Source organism: Chiloscyllium plagiosum, chromosome 24, assembly GCF_004010195.1.
Source record: "Chiloscyllium plagiosum isolate BGI_BamShark_2017 chromosome 24, ASM401019v2, whole genome shotgun sequence".
Lineage (NCBI taxonomy): Eukaryota > Metazoa > Chordata > Chondrichthyes > Orectolobiformes > Hemiscylliidae > Chiloscyllium > Chiloscyllium plagiosum.
Window position 1 is genome coordinate 36,511,530 of NC_057733.1, and position 25,088 is coordinate 36,536,617.

A 25,088-nucleotide genomic window follows, 5' to 3' on the forward strand; every position below is an offset into this window, starting at 1 on the left:
GCTGATTACCACCTATGGTCCTCCCTCAGCTGATGAATCAATACTCTTCCATGTTGAACACCAGTTAGAAGTAGTAAAAGTGGCAAGGGCATAGAATGTCTTCTGGTTTGTGGCATTTAATGTCAATCAGCCGGAGTAGCTTGACAGCATCACGACTGACTGAGTTGCCTGAGTCGTCAAGAACATATCTGCCTGAGCGGGGCTGTGGCAGATCGTGGGGGAACCAAAGTGAAAATCTACTAGATCAGATTCTCAATGTACCTATCACAAGTACATCTGCCAATGACAGAATAGGTGAGAATGATCATTGCACAATCCTTGTGAAGGCAAAGCCCCCATCTTCACACTAAACATATCTTTCATACCTTTTATTTAGTTGTGTGGCATGGATTAGAATAGATTCAAAACAAATCCAGAGTTCAAAATTGGGCCATCAGCAGCATTGTATTCAACCGTAATTCGTAAAATCACAGCCATCATATCCTGCATCCCTCTTTTACCATCAAGCCAAAGGAGCGACATTGTTCATTAAGAGTGGAGAAGGACATACCAGCAGGAGCACCAGGCACATATAAAAATGCGGAATCAACTAGATGAAGCTACATCACAGGATTACTTGCATGCCAAACACCATAAGTAGTATCCAATCAACAGAACTAAGTGATTCCACAACCAATGGATCACATCAGAACTCTATTATATTGCCATAGCTCATTGTGAATTAAACAAGAGGGGGAGTAGACTCCATCAATATCCTCATTTTGATGAGGGTGGAGCAAAAGACAAGGTTGAAATACTTGTAACCAATGTGAGCAAGCTGATAGAATGTCCATCCAAAAAAAAAACCATCTCACTGAAAGACCAGTACAGATTATGCACTGTACTCGTGTTGCACCATTTGCCTCCAACTATGTTTTCACTCTTCATGCTGCCTGTGAGAGGTATCTCTCTTGCTCAACATTCCTACAAGAGATGTTCCTTTATTATGATTCACCTTTTAGAAAAAGCTAAAGGCAATTGAGAGCAATGTTGGTATGTTAGCCAGCATGTAGCTTTCTATACAACACATCCAGTGAAAAATATATTCTGGGCTGGATTTTGCAGTCATTGCTGACTTCAAAAGAAAACTGTCTCAAAATCTAGCAATCTCAGCAGTGTGATCTTTTCTTATTCCAAGTGAGAGATCATTAGCCATCGAGATTACTTAATCACGAATCACACTGAAATATGCACCCAGACAGCCAACAAGGAAATAAAACCACAGAATTCCTTCACTATAATTTTTGTTAATATCTACAGCAAAATAAATTATTAGAATTTACAGAGGACTTTCAGGTTAAAAGATAAAAGAGCAATTTATAATTAAAATATTGAAGACTATAATGGAGAAATTTGATATTTAAAAATAGAATTAATATTTCAAGGCCACTGAGTTTGTTTAGCTGTATTTATGAACTTCTAGATTTAAAACCTAGTTACATGACAATTAACAAGATAACACAGTGCAAATTTTTCAGGTGTTTTTGCATAGATGAAGATGCAAGAGTGAAAGTTCTTTTAAGTGACAGATTCCCCACAGATTGCAGGCTATGAAAATCCTAGCAGGTCACCTTCTAAAGAAGCATCGAGTCACTCTCAGCAACTCCAGCAAGTGTGGACTCCAGAAGTTGCTATTAGTTTCAGAGGAGTAACGGTGATAGATGCTATCAATTTTGCTGTAATTACTATTGCAAAACATGAGTCAATATGTTGTGAAGTGAGGAAGAAATGAATACTTACAATCTGAAGTCTTTTCCTCAGTAAAGAGTTCTGACATCTGAAATAAAACAGAAGGAGCTATTTGGAACTAGACATGCCACAGTCAGCAGATTGACAACTTCATAGATCTCCAGCAGATTATCAGTGACTGAAATCTTAGACTTAATCAGAAAATCAATATTAAGAAATTTTGTGAAAATGCTTTATACTGAAAACTTGACTCAAACATTATAAATGTTGATAAAACAACTCATTTGTCGATTGCTTCTTTAACCCTATGATTTCTAAATCATTCTGAGCAGATATCTCTGCCTCCTACACACTTATTTTCCTCAACTCTCAGCATTCTTCTGTATTCCCTCCACTGGTCAATCTCTGCACTTGGCTAACACTCATCACATTCAGTGTTTTGGGATAGAGGTAGTAAAGTCCATAATCAGTTCCAACTTAACCTTAATGAAAGCTGCAACAGGCTCAATAGGCCAAATGGCCTATGATTGCTACAATTATTTAAGGTATCATGTACCTTTTAACATCTTTGTAATTCACTGTCATGGCATTGCAAAATCCCACAAACCGTCCCAACAACACAGTGTTGGTGATAAGTCTATTCATGAAGGCTTGGTTGACCAAATCAACAACTTGCATTCATAAGCAGCCCTTATCATAATAAAATGTCCCAAAGTATTTCACAGGAATGTTACAAAGTAAAATTTAACAACAAGCATGAAAGGTTGCAGCAGAACAGACAGCTGAAGTTTTGTTTGGAAATGAGAGTTTTAAAAACAGATTGAGAGACTGAACAGTTTAGGCACTAAAGGAATAACCATCAACTGTTGTTGAGAAATTTAAATTCTATATGTTCAAAAGACCTAGATTAAAGGAGAACAGATTCCAGAAAGTTGTAATGCTACAAAAGTACGAACAAGGAACAACAGCAAGCCACTCAGCCTTTTGAGCCTTCTCGATCATTCAATCAGGTCACGGCTGATCTGTTTGAACTTCAACTCTACATTCCTGCATGTCCCCGATAAGCTGTCATCCTCTTGGTAATTAAGAATATATCTAACAAATTTAGTTTTAAAGGTACACGAATATAAAGCATCCACTGCCTTTTGAGGAAGGGAATTCCCAAGAGACTCAATCCTCAGAGAGAAAAGGTTCCCTTATCTTTGTCTTAAATAGGCAACCTCTTATTCTTAAACTATGACCCCAAGTTCTAGATTCGCCCACAAGAAACATCCTTTCAACATCCAGCCCACTCAAGATCTTACATGTTTCAATTAAGTCACTCTGACTCTAAGTTCCAGAGGGTACAAGCCTAGCCTGTCGAGGCTGCCTTCATAAAAACAATCCATTCAAGGTGACAATTAAAATAACAAGCAATATTATTAGTTCAGTAAACCTTCTTTGAACTGTGTCCAATGTATTAACATCTTTCCTTAAGCATGTGACCAGTATTCTAGATGTGGTCTCATCAATACCCTGTGAAGCGAAAGTATAACCTTCCTATTCTTGCATTCAATTCTCTTTGCATAAGCCACAATATTCTATTAGCTTTCCTAACTTCTTGTGTATGAACGTTCAGTGATTCATGCAATAGGTCACCTAGACCTTTCTGCATCTCAGAGCTCTAACTGCTCATCATTTAGAGAATATACTTTTTAAAACTTCTGTCAAATGGACAACTTGACTTTCCCACAGTGTACTCCATGCTCTAGATCTTTCACCACTCACTTAACCTATGTCCTCTTCACAACTCACTTTCTTCCCCAGACACGATTATAGGGACAGGGAGTCGTGAGGTCAGGAAACAAATTGCAAACAAAGGATCAGAGTTTTAATATGGAGGTTTTGTTTAATTGTGAGCCAATATAGGATAGCAAAAGTTTACAAGAGGAATGATGGGTGAATGTAAATTGGTGGGGGTTAGAATACAGGCAGAGATTTAGATGACCTCAGTTAATAAGTATAGAATATGGGATTCTGACTGGCAGCCTGTTGAAACGATCAAGTACAGAGGTAACAAAAAAAAAGGTTTAGATAAAGATTTCATCAGAAAATGAACTGAGGCAGAGATGGAGTCTATTAATATTATTGAGGCCGAAACAGGCAAAAGCAAAAATAGCGCAAAAAGTTGGAAGTAAAACAAAAATGTTAGAAATTCTCAGCAATTCAGCACCTTTGCAGAGAAATGGAGTTAAGACTTCAGATAGATAACCTTTTATTAGAATAGAAGGAAGACTGAAACATAAGTGTTTTTACTGGGATGGATCAAAGGGAATTTATTATAGGATGACAGGATAGAGAGTAGGGGAATTAACTAATAAAATACTTAATAATACAAATACCAAAAAAAGTGGCAACGGATAAATTTTTGAAACAAAGATTGTGCCCAGATGAGGCATGAATGGCAATGTAGCAGCTATCTTACTGAAATATGGAAGAATAAAGAAATGAGCCTGCAATGAAAAAAAAAGGTGGAAGCAGAGGCTATGATCTAAAGTTGAACTCAATGTTCAGTCAAGGTTTTTGAGTGTTAAGATGAAAGATAGTATTCTTGAGTGGGTACTGTGCTTCACTGGAATACCGTAGCAGGCCACGGATAGCAAGGTCAGAATGGGAACAAGATGGACAATTAAAATAACAAGCAACAAAAAGCTTTATCGAGAATAAAGGATGTCAGCAGTGCTGGGTGGCAAGTTGTATCAATAGAACTGATACAACAGAAAAATTCCATGAATCCCTACAAGAGACAGGATAGGAGGAAGTGTGCGAAGTAGCTGTGGGAGTGAGAGCTTGTACTGTACATTAGTTGATAACCTATCACCAAAAAAGGAGATACAGAAGTCAGGGAGGAGAGGAGTCAGAGGCGGAATAAGGTGAAGGTGATAGAAGAGTGGAAATTGGAAACACATTCAATGAAGTTTTCCAGCATATGGCACAAGCAGAAGGTGGCACTAATACAGTTCATATAGTCAATCTTAGTGATGGCATGAATATATGGTCAGAAGCTGAAGTAGAACACCAAGACTTTGAACAATCTTTCTGTCTCAGATAGTTGCCTGGGAGATGAATGGAGTTAGTGGTGAGGGAGCAGACTGCGTATCACAGACCAAAAAGTCAATGGTTTGCATCTTTCTCCAGTTAAGTATTGGGAAATTTCTGCCTAACCTGTACTATATGTTGGACAAGCATCTGACAAATCATAAGCAGCATGATCTGACGGAGCTTTAATCTTTGTCACCAAATTTGTTGCAAAATTTCCACCTATTAAGCAACGTAATTGTAAACAAATAATACAACAATCAAATGCCATTCCAAATTATTGCAGAACCACCTTTCTGAGTCCAAAGTTGCGATGAAGCATGAATTTGCACCATCAGTTCCAAACCAGTTCAAACCTCAGATGTCAGATATTGGATAAAACACTTCAGAATCCAAAGGGATAGTGACATAATTTGAAATCAACCCATAACAAACATTGCCACAAGTTCAACCCCTTATGGACCCACAGACTACCCTTGTGGTGGAGCATATCAAACACAAAGCTATACTCAGATGAGTTCTAGCCTTCAGAAAAAAAACTGGAGTAATACTACAATTCAGAGCATATAATATCATAGACACAACTGAAGCAAATAAAATGGCATCACCCTTTACAAATATCCTCAACTATTGCATAACATGGATAAAGTCATCTGAGAGTCAGTAGGAAATGAAAAGTTCATCTCTGCTATGGCTATCAGTTTAAAATAGACAACGCCTACTTCATTGTCTATTTCAAAAGAGATGATCCATGTGCTGGGAAAAGCTTGTATTTTCTTTTGCATAATATCCCCTTTAGAACGAAGTGGGATGGGGAGTACTCTGAAGCATGGTTAACTGCTTTAATGATCAAGACATCATTAAAGTTCCACGAAGTGCCCATGATTTCCAAGGTTCCCAAAGGGACAAACACCTAGGTGTAAAGGGTAAACAGGAGGCGAATTACAGTTAGGTTGGGGCAGCTGGTTTTTCTCATTTGGCAATTCAGAACATATTGAGAAAAGAAATAAGCAAGGTTGTCTCTGATTGCCAAACAGAAAATATCCAGTCTTTGAACAGAGAGTAGAACAAAAACAGTCTTCTTGTATGTGTTATCAAAGAGCAAAGAAGGAAAAGGATTGCAGATTGGACTGGAGCCATTACTGTTGTTTATGTTGCCAACAACCACCACACCATTTCAAAAAGTTGGAGAAGCAAGTCTCTGGGGATTCTGTGCAATTGAGACTTTATTGAGAGAGTGTTCATAGAAGTGATTCTTGCTGCTGGCAAGATATTTAGATGGAATATCACTCGAGGGCTGAGATAATCGAGTGGAAGTGAGAAATCCTATAAAGCAGAAGCAGAGTTGGACAGGCTGTGAGATTGCATGTGGTCCACCATGTGTTTGGGAAATAATGAGAGTGTTTGAAACTACATGGGCCATACTTTTATTGTGTTGATTATTCTAAGCGAAATTTACCTTCTTATTTATAAAATATTGTTCACCTGTTAATTTAGTGCTGGAATTATTTTGAATCCAGTTGGCTTGTTACAGTACAAGTTATAAAAAAAGTGAAACCTTGAACATCTGTTTTTTTTTTATTCACTTGGCTGATGTTTCCTTCCATTTAAAACTTATCAGTCTGTATGGGGACCATAAAAGCAAAATATTGCAGATGCTGGGAAACAGAACATAAAACCAAAGGTCCTGAAAACACTTGCAGTTCAGGCAGCATCTGTGGAGAGAAATAGAACTAACCTTTTAACTTTTCAGGTTTCACTTTGATAATGCCTGACCTACTGAGTACTTCCAATATTACATATCTTTATTTCACCTTCTATTTGACTATTTAGCACTTTTTACATCATACCCCTGAAACTATTTAACATTCTGGGCAACAGTTATCCTCGTAATGACATGAGACATGAACTCTGTTGCTGCTTGATTTGGCAAGCATTTCCAGCTTTTTATTTTAGTGTCACTGGTTGGCTCACTGGCTATATAATTTGTAACAGCCGACATATTTTGAAATTAATTCCTTTCCTCTTTATAATATCCACCAAATTTGTACATAGTGACTACTTTCTTAAAAGCAATATAATTTGAGAAACTGAAGCGTAGATGTTGGTTGTTGATTATACATCAAAATGAGCAGAATGCTCGATCAAATGCTGTGTAGCCTTACAATGATGTCACAGAGCTACTTAAATAGACAGTATAGATTGAAGATGGGAGCTGGATAGAACTTACGGCAAAGCAAGAAGTACTTGTAGGTAAGTCTCTTAATGTACCATTAAATTCAGAACCTGTGGTATTGTCTGACATAGTCTGAAGGAACGCCTAATTGAATGAAGGAACAAGATGGATATGTTAATTGGATGCAAACAGACTGAATAAATATGAAGAGCTAGTAATCAGTAATGGGGTGTGGTTACTTGAAATAAAGCTCTCATTAGAAATGTGGACTTGAACTAGTTTAAATAGTTATTGTGTGCATAACACTTGGTAGATCTCAGATTACCATGCATGCTTATATATCGTGTTAACATGCATTAAATAGATTTCTACGGATGACTAACCTTGAATACAGATCTTGACTTTGCCTTTTCCCTCTCTCTTGAAAACAAACTCTCAGGTGTGGCCCTAAAACCACGTGATAAAATAATAAAATGAAAATTTGTTTCCAGAGTTTTATCAATTTTATCTAAGAACCATTAGTTAGGCCACACTTCCAAATAAATACAAATTGTAAAGTTCAACAACTCCTTTTTTTATTCACTTGTGGGATGGTATTGCTGCTGGCTGACATTTATTACCCATCCCTGTTGCACTTGAGGAGGAGGTTGTGAGCTGCCTTCTTGAACTGCTGCATTCAATCTGCTGTAAGTAGACCCACAACTCCCTTGAAAAGGGAGTTCCAGGATTTTAATCCAGTAACAGTGAAGGAACAGCAATATATTTTGAAGTCAGAATGATGAATAATTTGGAAGGGAACTTGCAGGTGGTAGTGTTCCCAAGAATCTCATGCCCTTGTCCTTCTAGATCAAAGAGGTTGTGATTTTGGAAGACGCTAAGGTTCTTTGGCGAATTTCTGCTTTGCATCTTGTAGATAGTAGACACAGCTGCTCCAGAGTGTTGGTGGTGGAGTAGAGGATGTGGTACCAATCAAGTGAGCTACTTTGTCCTGGATAATGTCAAGCTTCTGGAATGTTATTGGAGCTGCACCAAGCCAGCCAAATGGGGATTATTCCTTCACATTCCTGACTTATGCCTTGTGGATTGCGGACAGGCTTTGGAGAGTCAGGAGGTGAGTTACTCATTGCAGTACTCCTAATGTCTGAACTGCTCTTGTAGCCACTGATAAATGTGGCGAAACCAGTTAAGTGTCCAGTCAATGATAACCCCAGGGTGTTAGTAGTGGAAGATTTGTGGGCGGCACGGTGGCACAGTGGTTAGCACTGCTGCCTCACAGCGCCAGAGAGCCGGGTTCAATTCCCGACTCAGGCGACTGACTGTGTGGAGTTTGCACATTCTCCCCGTGTCTGCGTGGGTTTCCTCCGGGTGCTCTGATTTCCTCCCACAGTCCAAAGATGTGCAGGTCAGGTGAATTGGCCATGCTAAATTGCCTGTAGTGCTAGGTAAAAGGGGTACATGTAGGGGTATGGGTAGGTTGCGCTTCGCCGGGTCGTTGTGGACTTGTTGGGCCGAAGGGCCTGTTTCCACACTAAGTAATCTAATCTAAAAAATTTGGTGATGGCACCATTATTGAATGTAAAAGGCCAGTGGTTAGATTGTCTCCTCATTGGAGATAGTCACTGGCTAGCATTTGTGTGGCACCAATGTTACTTGCCACTTGTCAGCACAAGTCTGGATGTTGTCCAAGTCTGTTGCATTTAACACGGACTGGCTTCAGTCCCCGAGTTGCTGCAAATGGTGTAGAATCATTGTATAAATCATTGTCGAACCTCACTGTTCTGACCTAATGATGGAGGGAAGGTCAATGATGAAGTAACTAAAGATGATTGGGCTGAGGACACTATCCTGAGGAAGTTCTGCAGACTTGCCCTCAAACTATATTTGACTGACCACCAATAAACTTCTTTCCTGGAGCCAGGTATGAATCCAACCAGCAAAGAATTTACTCCACGATTTCCATTTTTAAAATTGAGAAAAACCCTAACATCACTTCATAAGACATGCATGCATTTATTTTCTCATCATGACAGGTAACATCGGAGAGCTACAGTTTGCACTAAATAAAAAGATGCTACAGTGATAATGTCAAAGCAAATTAAATTAAAATCATGGAGGTTTAGACAAAAACAAATAAGTACATTTGATACAATTAATTTATAGTAGAAATGCAATGGAAATAACTATGCCAGATAAACTAACTTGGAAAAAGCTATAGAGTTAAGTCATAAATGTACCAAAATCTCATTGAATGGCACAACAGGCTTGAGGGGCTAAAACTGCCTACAATAGTTTCCATATGGAAACTTGAATAACGAGCCAAACAATGCACTGAACTTATAACCTAAGAAAATGAAGTTCCAACTAGAAAAGTGTAATTTTTCAATTGTATTGCAAAGAACAAGCTGAAGGACTTAGAATTATTTGGATTACAGATTCTCAATTTCCTATTAGTAAATAAACACATGTAGACATTGCTGCAAAGAGAGACATGTTGCTGAAGCTTTTCATCTTCTAATTATCAGGACAAATGCAAGAATGTCAAATTTCAACCATTGCAACAATTTGTACTGCAAGAAAAAAAGATTGCTGACTGATTGACAAGCCAACTCTCCTGTGTTGGGGCATTGGCATGGAGAAACCAATAGGAAACTATTGGCTCCGCAAGCTCCCAAGGAATTCATGTTCACATATTCTACTGCTTGTAAAGTTTGGAATCCTGCATATGAATATATGTCACTTCTAGCAAGCATAAATGATTTATGTCACAAGCTTGACGAATTACCTTGGTCAGCATAGATATTAGCATGCTGGGTAGTGTTACACAAGTGATGTTCAAATCATCAAATCATATTGAACACTTGCTTTTTCTTGGTTTTGCAGGCACAGGCTGGCTAGGTACAGCAGGTTCTCTGCCTACTAGGAAGTCAAAGTCATACAGCATGGAAACAGACCCTTCAATTCAACTCGTCCACAGTTACCAGACATCCCAATCTGACCTACTCCTATTTGCCAGCATTTGGCTCATATCCCTCGAGACACTTCCTATGCATATACCCATCCAGATGCCTTTTAAAATGTTGTAATTGTAGCCACCTCCACCACTTCCTCTGCCAACTCATTCCATACAACACCACCCGCTGTGTGAAAGAGTTACTCTTTAGTTCCTTTTTAATCTTTGCCCTCTCGCGTTAAACCTATGCCCTCTAGCTTTAGGATACCCCACTCTACTGAAGGAACATGCTGTTTCATTTAAAATAATATGCAACTGATCAGTTACTATATTATATTTACAAGCTTTACTCTTGGACTTCTCAAACAAGTGGAAACAATTTTTAGATTTTTTTTTAGATTAGATTAGATTAGATTAGATTACATTACAGTGTGGAAACAGGCCCGTTGGCCCAACGAGTCCACACCGACCCGCCGAAGCGCAACCCACCCATACCCCTACATTTTACCCCTATACCTAACACCTAACACTGCGGGCAATTTAGCATGGCCAATTCACCTGACCTGCACATCTTTGGACTCTGGGAGGAAACCCACGCAGACACGGGGAGAACGTGCAAACTCCACAGTCAGTTGCCTGAGGCAGGAATTGAACCCAGGTCTCTGGCGCTGTGAGGCAGCAGTGCTAACCACTGTGCCACCGTGCCGCCCAATTTCTTTAAAGGACTTAATGGGTTAGGCATAAAGACATCTACGAAGTCAACCCTCAGCTTTTTATTTTATAGTGACAATAGTTCCAGCCTGCTCAGCTATATCTGCTAAGTATATTCTCTCAATTCTGATATCATCCTTACAGATTTTTTTTCGCTCTCACTAAATCCTCTATAACCTTTCTGTAATATGAAGGCCAGAAGTGTACAATATACCAAAGGACAGTTTACTCTAAATTCAATACAAGTTTTACAGAGTGAAGATTAATCAAAATCAAGGAGAAAATAAAGTTGAATGAGAGAAAAAAAAGGTAGCTCACGTGGGATCAAATGGAGGGAATATTCGAAGCAATGGGAAGAAACAGAACTGAAAATGAAAATTATAAAGAGGTAAGAAATAAAAAAACAGTAAAAGGTGACAAACTAATAAACCATAAATAAAGGCCAAGGAGATGTGTGTAATGAAGTGAAATTGGTACTGAAGTTTAAAATATAATAGATCACAGCAATAAAGCCTACAAAGTTTGTGGAAATCATTGACAGTAAATTTTAAGACCAAGTCCTCAAACCCCATTTATATGGCAATGAGGTTTTATTTAATAGTTTTGACAAGGTCTGCATAATTGCAAGTAGGAAGCCTCACTTTGTAGGGAAAAAAAGATCAATACTAAAATTAAAAAAGCAGCTTGTCAATAATAAGAGATCATATATTGATTGAAGAACATGTAGAAAGTCATAGTAATGCTAATAAAGCATTTCTTGGATTAGCCTGGGTATTATGACCAGAGGCTCAGCTGTTTTATAGTGCATCTCATTAAAAGGTGACTGGGATACACTAATTTTGCAACAATTAGAATTATTGCACAGAAGACAGTTCATCTTTCCTTTGGAAATGGTATTCTGCAACACAGTATCACTGATTACTAGGGCAACCTTCAAAATATATAATACTTGAAGGCATATTGAAATTTTAGAAGAAAATCATATTGCTGTTATTTATTTTCTTTCCAACCTTTTCCAGTACTTTTCTCTTTTGAAGATAATGAGTTATGTTGGCATAATTTCATAGCTATTGGGATTGCATTGATACTTGGCCAGCTGGATATTCATAAAGTGATCCAGAACAGCACACATAGAGCCATTTTAGTGTGAAAGGGAAGTTTGCTCTCAATCCCACTGGCAGTTAAGTACAAGAACGTGGCTAACATCTCTTTGCAGCTCAAGTCCAAGTATGACAACCAGCCGAGCATCAAAACGGAGAATAATTTACTTAGCACAAAGCAGAGCCTGACTTAACTACAGATTCTCCTGGTTTTATTGTTCAGTGCCATTATGTGCATTCATTCAACTATCGGATACTTGTTAAAACTGCATTAATGTGAAATCCAAATGAAAACTACTCGTTGATGAAATAAAAATTGCTCGTCCTAATTATTTAAGGCTACTTGCTACACAATTATTACTCTGCCACAATAAGTATGGTAATACAAAAGTCTATTGTTAATGCTGATCAACCAACATGGGATTTGCTTCTGCTGATTGTAACTTAGTTTTGCAAACTATCCAGTCTTCCTGCAAGCTATGAAAATTAATGCAGACAAAATAAATCTTCTGGCTACCACAACCACACTGCTTGGAACCAGTCTTTGCCTAAATTTCAATATTCGGAGATTTTTAAAAGTCAAATTAGGTCTTTAGGCGTCTGTGTCACTAAAAGATAGTCCACAGTAAAAATCCTGACAACAACTTCCTTGTAGCAATGTTATAACCTTGCAAAAACAAAGAACAAGCACGCACACTACCAAAACAGATACCATAAAAGGAATTAATCTTGCCCACTGAGAAAATTAAAGTACAACCCAACAGAGGAAGGATCCTAGCCTTAAAGGATACATCATTATTCTGCTAACATTGAATAAAAGTAGATCTTAACTGCTCCAGCTTTGTACAATGCTTCCTTTCCATACAGTTCCGTTTATGCAAGGGAGAAGAAAAAAAATGGATCAAGTGATTGTGGTGAGAAGCAGGATTGTGGCAGTGATGATGAATGGGGACACAGGAAGGAATCAGAGTTTTCCTTTTCCACAGATGTTAGTTCCTAAAATATTGTTTAGATTAGATTACTTACAGTGTGGAAACAGGCCCTTCGGCCCAACAAGTCCACACCAAGCTGCTGAAGCGCAACCCACCCAGACCCATTCCCCCACATTTACCCCTTCACCTAATACTATGGGCAATTTAGCATGGCCAATTCACCTAACCTGCACATTTTTGCACTGTGGGAGGAAACCGGAGCACCTGGAGGAAACCCACGCAGACACGGGCAGAATGTGCAAACTCTAGACAGTCAGTCGCCTCAGGCAGAAAATGAACCTGGGTCTCTGGCGCTGTGAGGCAGCAGTGCTAACCACTGTGCCACCGTGCCGCCGTTTCTTTGTGTAATTCCTGCAAAATGGAATAGTTTGCAACCATCCATTCAAACGTGGATCAACACTTGGTAAATTCTAGGATACGGACACGCCAAAATCTGTAGGGTCCCCTAAAAGGAAATAGATGAGCAGGTTGATTTCTTGATCAAAAGCTTTATTCACAGAGGCACCCATCCTTCTTCTGAAACATCCAACAGCAGCACTCTATCAAAACATTGGAACACTTCATGATGACAGAAGATAGAGATATTGCCAGGCAGTGGGGGATGCCTCACAATCCACTCAAGTCAGAACCCTGCTGCTTTTCCTCACATCGCAAGATTCCTTAAAGTGGATTATTGGAACAGTTCAATGTGCTGCAAGAATAAATGAGTTAAAGAAACAACCATTTCCATAAATTTATTAGTATGGCTAGTTACACCTAAGTGCTTAAATCTTTCAGTGGTTTTACAGTTGCAGACATTAAAAGCACCTCAAGCCAATAAGACATTATTTTATTCAAGCTGTTTATAAATCTCCTCTTAACCAAGTTAGAAACTTAATGATAGATACTTAGCGATTGCCTGCTGACATTCATCATATTGAAAACACCCCAGAGAATCCATGAAGGTTAAAACATGGAATTATTTCATAACTTTAAAAGAAGAATGCCATTTTTGCCCCCTCTCCAAAAAAAAATCCTAAAGAAGATGCAGATTGGATTGCAGATGGATTTACAGCTTGCATTTGTGGCCTGAGGGTAAATGTAAACTCATGTTAACGCAGACATTGGCAGAGGCAATACCGATTTTAGACACTAAAATGTTGTTGCTGCCAACAGAAAAATTCAACTGCCAAGAATTAAGCTTAAAGCCAAAAATCTTGGGACTGAGAGTCAAGTTAACAGAAGCTCTTATTCCAGTATAATTACTCAGATTGCAATCGTATCATGATACACATCCTCAGTTGTACAGGTTTGCATCACAGAGGGGTGATAAGGAAATGGGGGTGGAAGAAGAGGCCAGCAGCAGTGAAATGGTTTCCTGCAGAGAGGACAAATTAATCTGTGCTCTGTAATGCTAGTCTAACAATTTTTGCTAAAGTCAGGAAAATAATTGTGAGGCATGACTCAGTCAGGAGAAATTTCTCTTTCCAATTAATATTTGTTTACCACTCTGCAGCTTTGCTTCCACTTCTTTTGTGGGACAAGCTTAATGAGGACCACTGCTTCATTTCCTTGACTTTCGAAAGTTTTTAAGATGTTAAAACATTAAGAAATAATACATAATAATTTTAAACCTTGCTCAGATTCTCATTGTACAAAATTAGTCCTGTGGCCCCAAAAGGATTAAGCAGCCAGTCACTATCTTAGTAATAATCAATGATAAAATGACAGATCAGAAACGGAAGTGGAATCTGCACCTGGCATTACAAACAGCATGATCCACACCATAATCACCAATCATCATAAAATTATCATTCAGTATAGTTCAGATACAAGTTTCAGTTATCACCTGACTCACATACTTTCATTCTAGTTACAAAGTGGCCCCTTTAAACTGCAAGGATTTCAAAACTTTTGTTTATAAATAACCATGAATTTAAAAAGAATGAAAACATTACTTTAGAATAAAATACATTCTCAATGTACATCATAAGATTCACAAATCCTCAGCAAAGTCTCCAAGTGTGTTAGCCCTATGATATTCCTAGACAGAATAGTACTCTTGAAAGCTCTTTAACTAGGCATTCCTTGGAAATATTAATTGTTGAAGCAATTATCATGTACACCAAATATGCTGAAAACTTGCAAACTATCCACTGTAGATGCTGATACTTTGAAGCAATAGCAAAAAGTGAAGTATGATATGACACTGGATGTCCAAAGAGACGTGGGGGTTCAGGTGCATAGATCTTTAAAATGCTATGAATAGGAATAATCAAGAAAGCCAATAGAATGCTGGCCTTTATATCTAGAGGGCTAAGTATAATGATGCAGTTTTGCTGCAGTTATGCAAACTCTGGTTAGACCCCACTTGGGTGTACTGAGGGGAGATCTGGTAACCACACCTTGGAAGGATATATTGGCCTTGGAGGGAGTACAACACACGTTTGCAAAATTGATACCTGGACTTCAGGGGTTAAATTAAGTTACGAGTACAGATTATACAATCTAGGCCTGTTTTCCCTCAAATTTAGAAGGTTAAGAGATTATCTGATCGGTCTTCAGGGTAAAGACCTAGAGAAAGATAGACTATTTGCACTGGTTGGAGATTAGAGAAAAGGGGGCACAATCTAAAAAGTAGGGCCAAAGACCGTTCAGGAGAGATGTTCAGAAGCACTTCTATACACAAAAGGTGAGAAATGTGTGATATCTCAACCACATATGGCAGCTGATGCTAGGTTAGTTGCTCATTTTAAATCTGAGATAGATAAAAGTTTGTTAAGCAAAGCTATTAAGGGTTTGAACCAAAGGCAGGTAAGGAAAGACCAATTATGATCTCACTGAATGACCTATGCCTGTTATGATGTTCCTAAAGTGAATCAATGAAATGTGTTTAAAATACTGAATATAAACTTGGGAGGAACAACAGAATACCTTGTTCTGCATAAATTATTGGGGATGACAAGGGATATGCACATAGACAAATATTGAAAAAGCAATTTTAACCACAACTTTCAACATTCTTTAAATAAAATTATGGAAACTTGACAGCAAATTAGACGTTTGTATCACGTAACATGTAAAATGGTTTGGATGCGAGCATAAGAGGTACAGTTAGTAAATTTGCAGATGACACCAAAATTGGAGGTGTAGTGGATAGCAAAGAGGGTTACCTCAGATTACAACAGAATCTTGTCCAGATGGGCCAATGGGCTGAAAAGCGGCAGATGGAGTTTAATTCAGATAAATGCGAGGTGCTGCATTTTGGGAAAGCAAATCTTAGCAGGACTTAAACACTTAATGGTAAGGTCTTAAGGGAGTGTTGCTGAAGGAAGAGACCTTGGAGTGCGGGTTCATAGCTCCTTGAAAGTGGAGTCGCAGGTAGATAGGATAGTGAAGAAGGCGTTTGGTATGTTTTCCTTTATTGGTCAGAGTATTGAATACAGGAGTTGGGAGGTCATGTTGCGGCTGTACAGGACATTGGTTTAGACCACTGTTGGAATATTGCATGCAATTCTGGTCTCCTTCCTATGGGAAAGATGTTGTGAAACTTGAAAGGGTTCAGAAAAGATTTACAAGGATGTTGCCAGGGTTGAAGGATTTGAGCTATAGGGAAAGGCTTAACAGGGTGGGGCTGTTTTCCCTGGAGCGTCAGAGGCTGAGAGGTGACCTTATAGAGGTTTACAAAATTATGAGGGGCATGGATAGGGTAAATAGACAAAGTCTTTTCCCTGGGGTGGGGGAGTCTAGAGCTAGAGGGCATAGGTTTAGGGTGAGAGGGGAAAGATATAAGAGAGACCTACAGGGCAACTTTTTCCACACAGAGGGTGGTATGTTTATGGAAGGAGCTGCCAGAGGAAGTGGTGGAGGCTGTTACAATTGCAACATTTAAGAGGCATTTGGATGGGTATATGAATAGGAAGGGTTTGGGTCGGGTGCTGGCAGGTGGGACTAGATTGAGTTGGGATATCTGGTTGGCATGGACGGGTTGGACCGAAGGGTCTGTTTCAATGCTGTACATCTCTTTGACTCTATGGTGACCAATTTGGTACTATACAAACAAATTCTGATTTGTGCCATGACTAAAAGGCATTTGGTGTAAAGTACAACTGACTTTCCTCCTTCCAGCAGGTTGATAAAAAAAAAATTAAGGAGGAAGAATAGAATACATAAAATCATTTCAAACTGCACTTGTTCCAAAATGATCAAGAGTGAGGTATGTTTCTTTATCTTCTGACGTTTACAAAGTCTTTTCCTTCTGAAATAAGGTGTGTAATACAATAGCAAGATGACAGGGACACAAAAACAAATGCACGAGACTGAAATAAAGAAAGAGCCACATTGTCAATAGTAATGACTGGCTGGCAAGTCTGAATTTGTTATTTGGGTGAAATATAACAGTCTCCAATAGGACCATAAACCACCATCTTAAACATTATTGTTGAAATAGTAAGTGATTGAATAGTCCAAATTACATATCAAAGGATAATATATTCCACTATTGTTTCTGACCCTGAACTCCTGCCAGCTCCTCTGCTATTACTAATTCTGTCTTAACCCTTTCAGGCCACAGCACACTCTATCCTAGGGATCTTCAACTGTGATCAACATAATACTGTCACACTGTCTTTCCCAGACTTGCAGTTCAAACTGTCTCAACCTCTTGCTCTAACAAATAGGACATGCAATTTCTTGACTGCTTGCTTGCTCAGACATTTGACTGATTGGTGCACGTGACAATTAAAGTCCAGTGAAAAGCTTTGTTTACAAGCACTACATGGTAAAAACAATGACTGCAAATGCTGGAAACCAGATTCTGGATTAGTGGTGCTGGAAGAGCACAGCAGTTCAGGCAGCATCCGAGGACAGGCAAAATCGTCGAAACGTCGATTTTGCCTGTCCTCGGATGCTGCCTGAACTGCTGTGCTCTTCCAGCACCACTAATCCAGATACAAGCACTACATGCAGATTCAAAGGAAGGAAGGAAGGAAGGAAGGATGTACAGATTAAAAAGATTTTGACAGAAGAATACAGGTTATATTGCACAGGTCATGCGCTCGGTGAGATCAACGTTAGCAAGATCAGTATTGAGGCTACAGAATCCATTCATCAGTCTAATAACAGCTGGGAAGATGCTGTTCCTGAACCTGCTGGTGCGTGTGTTCAGACTTCTAAATCTTCTGCCTTATCGAAGAGGTTGTAAGAGATCCCTACCTGGGTGCAATGGGTCTTTGATGATTTTGGCAGCCTTTCTGTGGCAGAGAGCCATGTAAATGCAGTCCATGGATGGAAGGTTGACTTCTGTGATGGTCTGGGCTGTGCACACCACCTTCTGTAGTTTCTTACTGTCCCGGGCAGTGCAGTTACCATTCCAGGTCGTTATGCACCCAGACAGTATGCTTTCAATAGATGCTGGTGAGGGTCCTTGTGGTACATGCCAAATTTTCTGAGCCACCTGAGGAAGAAGCGGTATTGTTGTGTCTTCTTGACCCTCGAATCTATGTTGGAAGTCCAGGACAGGTTGTTGGTTCTCATCACTCCAAGGAACTTGATGCTTTCCACCCTCTCTACCTCAAGCTCCGTTGATGTAGATGGGAGCATGTTCTCCTCCTTTGTTTTTGAAATCTATGATCAGTTCTTTAGTGTTGCCGATATTTAGTACTTGGTGGTGGTAATCGCCAAGATGCTCAATTTTAGAGGTCACAATTTCAAGATTGCCAGCAAGAGAACGAGGAAAGAGATGAGGAAGAAGTTCTTGACTCAGAGAGCCATTAGGATTTGGAATACATTACCTGGGAGGGTGGTGAAGGTGGCTTTCATAGGAGGTCTTTCAGAAGAGAGCTAGATATTTATTTGAATAAGTGATGAATTTAGAGGTCTATGGTGATAGGGTTGGAGAACGGGACTAGCTGGTAGCTCTTTCAAAGAGTTGATACAGATATGATGGATCAAATGGCCTCCTTTTCTACTGTAAAATACTCTGATTCTAAGTTAAACCAATGTTCCATTTATCCTCTCAGGTAGATGTAAAAGACTCTATGGCACTATTTGAGGAAGAGAAGATGATTTTGCAGAGTTTCATACAATATTTATCCAACAAGTACTAAAAGAGTATCTGGTTTACGTTACAACAATGACAATTTTTCAAAAGTCCTTGATTGGCTATAAAATGATTTCAGACATCATTAGAATATGGGTTTTAGTAAAATACAAGCTCTTTCTCATTCCACACATCCATTCTTTTCTGCAAAATATAGCTGTGGGAACATGCGCTTTTAACTCTCCATATGTTTTTCAATACAATCAGCACACATTGAAACATGACTTTCTTTCTCACCCCATATCGACAACTGCGGGTTACCTCAAGGCTCCGATCATAGCATCTTTCTTTTCCTCATTGATATGCCCCTCAGACAAGTTGTCTAAACAGGCCTAGCAATTTCCATATTAGATTAAATTAGATTACTTACAATGTGGAAACAATATGTATAATGACAATATCCACTTTCATCTTTCTACTGTCAGTCTTGACTCCACGTGCCTCAGTGTCATCATATTGACATTTGACATCAACTTGTAGCTAAGCCATAACTCCCCCTAAATCTAACTTCAGTCTAAACCATATGTGCACCATCTGAACTCTATTTGGATCTGGAACTAGCTTCAAACTGCAAATTCAGTTCATCTCTTGAATTACTCAGTTTTTTCAATCATATTTGTGCTATTTCAAGACTCAATTTTTCCAATAATCTCTTCGCTACTCTTCCAAATTCCACTTTACACAAACTCGAATTTATTCAAATGTCACAGCAGCTGCCCGAACTGCTGTGCTCTTCCAGCACCACTAATCCACTATCCATACTTTGCCTGGATTAAATTTAATTCACAAATGTCTTAGCCAACCTCCAATGACATTCTCTTTACCAATATATACAATTCAAAATTATTGTTCTTGTCCTGAAATCAAGATGACTTACTCCAGATCCAGGTTACTTGTCAAAATTCATAGTCCGATGCACATGTCTAATGTATGTTTAGTTGAACGGAATGTTGAACGGACTGCACAATAGTCAGTACCTTCCATTAGGAGGAAACTGGGATTTTTAAAAAGAAATAATAGTCTATACACGCAAATATACAGTCTGTTGGTCAATGTCAATGAAACTGTCACTGTTCTCCTCTTAAGTAGTCAAAGCCCTTACCTGCTGACCTCCCCAATGAACAAAAGTGCGATTTTTAAGGAACTTTCACCACCAAAGTGTTGAGAAGGAGCTCAAACATTAAATGTTTGCACATTTTGATGGGAGTGTACAACTCCAAATATCTTTACAATGAAACGTAACTTGAAATGAAGAATAGAAGGCGTTACCCCGTTAAAGCTCAGTGTGGCTGACTCAAGGCACCTTCCAAAGGCTACATTAGGACTGAGTCGAGTGCAGCTGCAATCCAACCTTTCTTATCCTGCTGTTGTGGGACACGTTGAACCTGGAGAAGCACTGAGCAGGATAAGAAAAGGTTCCGGTTCATTGTGAGCGAGGCCGATCTTGGATCGGAAACCAGGAATGAAGCAGACCAGCCGCCTGAAGCCAAGTCACGACAATCCGGACAAGGCCGCCCGTCCCCAGGGAAACCGGGAGCCGCCACGAAACCCGCTTTATGGCAGCCAATTTGAAGACATTAATCAAAAAACATGTTTTCTTTTTATTGTGATTGTTGGGCCGACGCCAGTCGACCATTCATTCCCCCCCTTCATTCCCCCCCTTCATTCCCCCCCAAAGCAGTGATGGCTAGCGGGCCGGTCCACATCCCCTGGAGGGGTGTCAGTTTATCACCTGCTCGTCTCCCTCTATTGAATCCCAGTGCCCTCCAAACTTAAACACCCCTTCCTCAAAGAGTGGTACAACCCAACACGTGACCACGCCCGCGGCCGAGTTGTTGCTGTCGTTTCTTAGCAACAGAGAACATGGTGGACGGGGAGGTAACTCTGCACCACTTTCCACATTTTTTTTAGATTAGATTACATTACAGTGTGGAAACAGGTCCTTCGGTCCAACAAGTCCACACTGACCCGCCGAAGCGCAACCCACCCATACCCCTACATTTACCCCTTACCTAACACTACTGGCAATTTAGCATGGCCAATTCACCTGACCTGCACATCTTTGGACTGTGGGAGGAAACCCACGCAGACACGGGGAGGAAGTGCAAACTCCACACAGTCAGTCGCCTGAGTCGGGAATTGAACCCAGGTCTCTGGCGCTGTGAGGCAGCAGTGCTAACCACTGTGCCCCTAGCCATAATACTTTTCATATTTAAACGCCAATCATGTCACTGTAATTCAGTGGACCGCGAAATGAGAAAACTCAAAGCAAGTTTGGTTCATGTTTCCATTCAATGATTGGCCGCTTTTACAGCGTCCACGAACAACTTGCATTCACATAAAATAAAGAACTGCGGATGCTGGAAATCTAAAACAAAAACAGAAATTGTTGGAGAAATATAGCAGGCCTGACTGCATCATCGGAGAGAAAGCAGAGTTAACATTTCAGGTCCAACGACCCCTCGAGAGTTTTTCCAGCAATTTCTGCTTTTGTTTCAAACTTGCATTCATATATGCATTTCCCAGACCAAGGATGATCACACTACAATATACAGCAAAGAAGGAGGACGCTTATCTAGGTAGATTTTTTCTGTACCAGTGTAACTAACAGCTGGTTTGGTTGAGGCCTGTTTTGATTAAGACATGTTTATTTGCCCAGCTCCTGACAGGTCAGTCTGCTATAACGCAACAGTTGCGTTCCTCTGCAAAATCGCGCTATGGAAAACTGTTACAGAAAATTAAACTGTAGAAGATCGTTAATAGATAATCACTATACCCGTTCAGTAGAAAGTTCGCATTATCCAAACAATGTGTTCTTGATTAGTAAGGGGATCAAAAATTACAGGGAGAAGGCAGGCGAATGGTATTGAGAAACATTGTCATGGTTGAATGAGAGCAGACTCGATGGCCTATTTTGCTCCGTATCTTATGGTCTTATCAGCAGAAAACTATTCCAAAGACCTGTTTTCTGGTCAGGCCACACTTCAAGATGATAGAAGCAGCGAAACAGACCGACAACTGGTCCATCTGGTGTTTATGTTTGTTCACACCCCTTTCCATCTATTCTCTTGTATATCTACAATTGTAAACCATTATTCCCTTCTTCACAGTATGCTTGTCTTGCTTCCCCTTAAGTGCACCTACACTGTGTGCTTCAACCACTACGAAGTTCAAAATCTCATTGTTCTCTGAGTAAACACGTTTTGGGTGTTGCCGTTATCTTATTATTGAAGGCTTCTCGCTATGCTATCCCCAGAAAAAGGAAATATTCTCTGTTGTTATGATCCCAATTGATGGTACATCCTAGAGTGAAACTTGACTTGACAGATCATAAATCTTATTTTTCCTTTTTGTGTTTCATGGTCAATTACTGAATGCATTCACAAGAGTCTGACAGTGCCATTTTAACAAAACAGTATGGAAATTGGTTGTCTGCAAAAGAAAACAAACTGTGTAACACAATATCTTCGAGGAGAAAGTGAGGACTACAGATGCTGGAGATCAGAGCTGAAAATGTGTTGCTGGAAAAGCACAGCAGGTCAGGCAGCATCCAAAGAGCAGGAGAATCGATGTTTCGGGCATGAGCCCTTCATCTGGAATGAGAGTCATGATGCCAGGGTATAATAGGACACACTGCTGCTACTGAGTGTGGATAGAGACCTAGAGATGTACAGCACGGAAACAGACCCTTGGGTCCAACTCGTCCATGCCAATCAGATATCCCAACCCAATCTAGTCCGCCCTGCCAGCACCTGGCCCATATCCCTTCAAACCCTTCCTATTCATATACCCATCCAGATGCCTTTTAAATATTGAAGTTGTACTAGCCTCCAGCACTTCTTCTGGCAGCCCATTCCATATAAGAACCACCCTCTGCATGAAAATGTTGCTTATGCCCTCTAGTTCTGGACTCCCCCACCCCAGGGAAAAGGCCTTGTCTATTTATCCTATCCATTGTCCTTCACAATTTTATAAACTTCTATAAGGTCACTCTTCAGCCTCAGACACTCCAGGGAAAACGGCCCTAGCCTATTCAAAAACATCGATTCTTCTGCTCCTTGGGTGCTGCCTGACCCCAATATAGAGGAGGCCACATCGGGTGCAGCGGATGCAATAAATGATGTGTGTGGAGGTGCAGGTGAATTTGTGGCGGATATGGAAGGATCCCTTGGGGCCTTGGAGGGAAGTATGGGGGGAGGTGTGGGCACAAGTTTTGCATTTCTTGCGGTTGCAGGGGAAGGTGCCGGGAGTGGAGGTTCTAGTAACACATTTTCAGCTATGTAACACAATATATTTGATATGAAATTATTATAGATTTCAGAAAGAAAGGTTCAACCCTTTTTAACTTTTAAATGACTTTAAAGACATGCAAACCTCAGTGATGTCTTGTCTGTCCCATGCTAAAATCCTTGTTCACTTGGTGCATCTTTAATTCATTTTTTTGGCAAATTTCACTTGAAGCTAATTACTTTGGTTCATGTCTTTTCCTGAGACCCTTAACTGTTAATTCAGGCTAGGCAAAAGTGAGGACCGCAGATGCTGGAAACCAGAGTTTAGATCAGAGTGGCTTAATCAAGGGCTTTTGCCCGAAACGTCGATGTTCCTGCTTCTCGGATGCTGCCTGACTTGCTGTGCTTTTCCAGCACCACTCTGATCTAAACACTGTTAATTCAGGCTGTTAACTCAGCTCACTTACTACCAGAGTTCCTTAAACTCAGGATATTTTTCACAGCTGTGACTGCTAATAACAGTACCTCTGCTGGTAAGGATCCCTTTGACTGAACTAGTTTCTGTCTGAATAAACCTGCTGCTATGTTTCTCTCTCTTTTATAGTCTTTCTGAGTTGTAAACCTGAAGTCAGCAAGCACCTTATCAATTATTTGCCTAGGCAGCTTGGTAGTCATTTAGGTAAAATCACATTCATTCTTGAAAATAGTCTCTTTTGGTAACTGTTTAAAAATGACTTTCTGACCTTTTAAAAAAATTCAGATATTAATGGAATAGAAAAGTAAAACCTATATTTCTTTGATTTAGTAGTAACAAAGTCACTATAATCCCACCAGACCATAGGGCTGCTTTGTGATTATAGAAAGATGATTGGTGGTGGTTTAATTGCAAATCACTTCTTTCAGGTGAGCGGAGAAGTTGAGAAGGAAAATCCTTCTTCGTAATTTTAGCCAGGGCAGGAAGTGAATCCACACTGTTGACATCAGAAACCAGCCCTCTAGCCAACTGAACAAGCTTTTAATCTATTCATTTGCTTATAAGATCATAAGACATAGGCACAAAACCTATCAGCCGTTCGGTCCATCGAATCTGCTCTGCCATTTGAGCATGGCTGATAGGTTTTTCAACCCCATTTTCTCACTTTCTCCCCGTAACCTTTGATCCTCTTGACAATCAAGAACTTATCTATCTCTGATTTAAATACAGGTTATTCTGCTAATAACGTGTTCCATCAGCGTGAATTGGCTGTAACGTAATTGACCATTTGTGGACATCTAAATGTAAATTCCTAGTCATGAAGTGAGTTATGGTTTGATATGGAGAAGTCAACATTATACCTGGTTCTACCATTCTAGAGGTATACTCATATTCAAAGACTGAGGAAGGAACTTAAAAATAATTTTCTTCCTTATTTATTCATGCTGTACATAGGAACTAATTGTACTCAAGCAGTATAATAATTAAAGTGGATAAACTTCTAAGATAATGATGGAACATAAAAGATTAGATGTGACACAATATCCAAAATGCCTTTTATCAAGAGGTGTATGACACATACACAGCAAAATATGAGACTTGCGTCCATTCATTCTTCTTTCCCCTATTTAATCTAGTATTTCTTCAGCATTCCTTAAACTTTTCACTTATTCTATAATTTTATGCTCAGGACGATGCATCTGTAATTACATTGTCTTTTCCAGCAATGTGAATAATCTTTACATTGAATTGTTGAAACAATCTAAGGAGTCTCACATTTCGAATTTTAAACTTTTTGATGAATACGAGCAGATTATGATCAGTGTAGATTTATGTTTCCTCAAGCTGCAGTTGTAACTCAAAAATAACCTCTGTGCATATTTCACCACTGGAGTATCTGGTCTAACCTGTATTTCTACTAAAACAAATGTCTGCTAGACCTTTGATCGTGTCTTCCTTCTTAGTTTTATCAGGCAATTCCACTCCCAGTTTATGTGCCAATGCAAGTAATCTGACTTTTGTAATCTCTTTCATCAGGGACAACTCTGCCATCTGCAGAAGTCTCCAGTAG

The 25,088-nt window shown here is 39.5% G+C and overlaps 1 protein-coding gene across 3 annotated transcripts in view; it reads right to left on the reverse strand.

Moving 5' to 3' along the window:
- tbc1d16 (TBC1 domain family, member 16) overlaps window positions 1-20,454 on the reverse strand; it is a 134,757-nt gene extending 114,303 nt beyond the window's left edge. Inside the window, exons 1-2 of one of the 3 annotated variants that reach the window (XM_043714800.1) lie at window positions 20,084-20,454; window positions 1,780-1,816 (exon numbers count right to left, since the gene is read on the reverse strand). The gene's annotated coding sequence lies outside the window, so the exon portion shown is untranslated. Of the gene's footprint in view, window positions 1-1,779; window positions 1,817-19,916; window positions 20,019-20,083 lie in introns of those variants that run through there. The other 2 variants (XM_043714801.1, XM_043714802.1) reach the window with 2 other exon arrangements.
- Window positions 20,455-25,088: the final 4,634 nt, after the last annotated feature.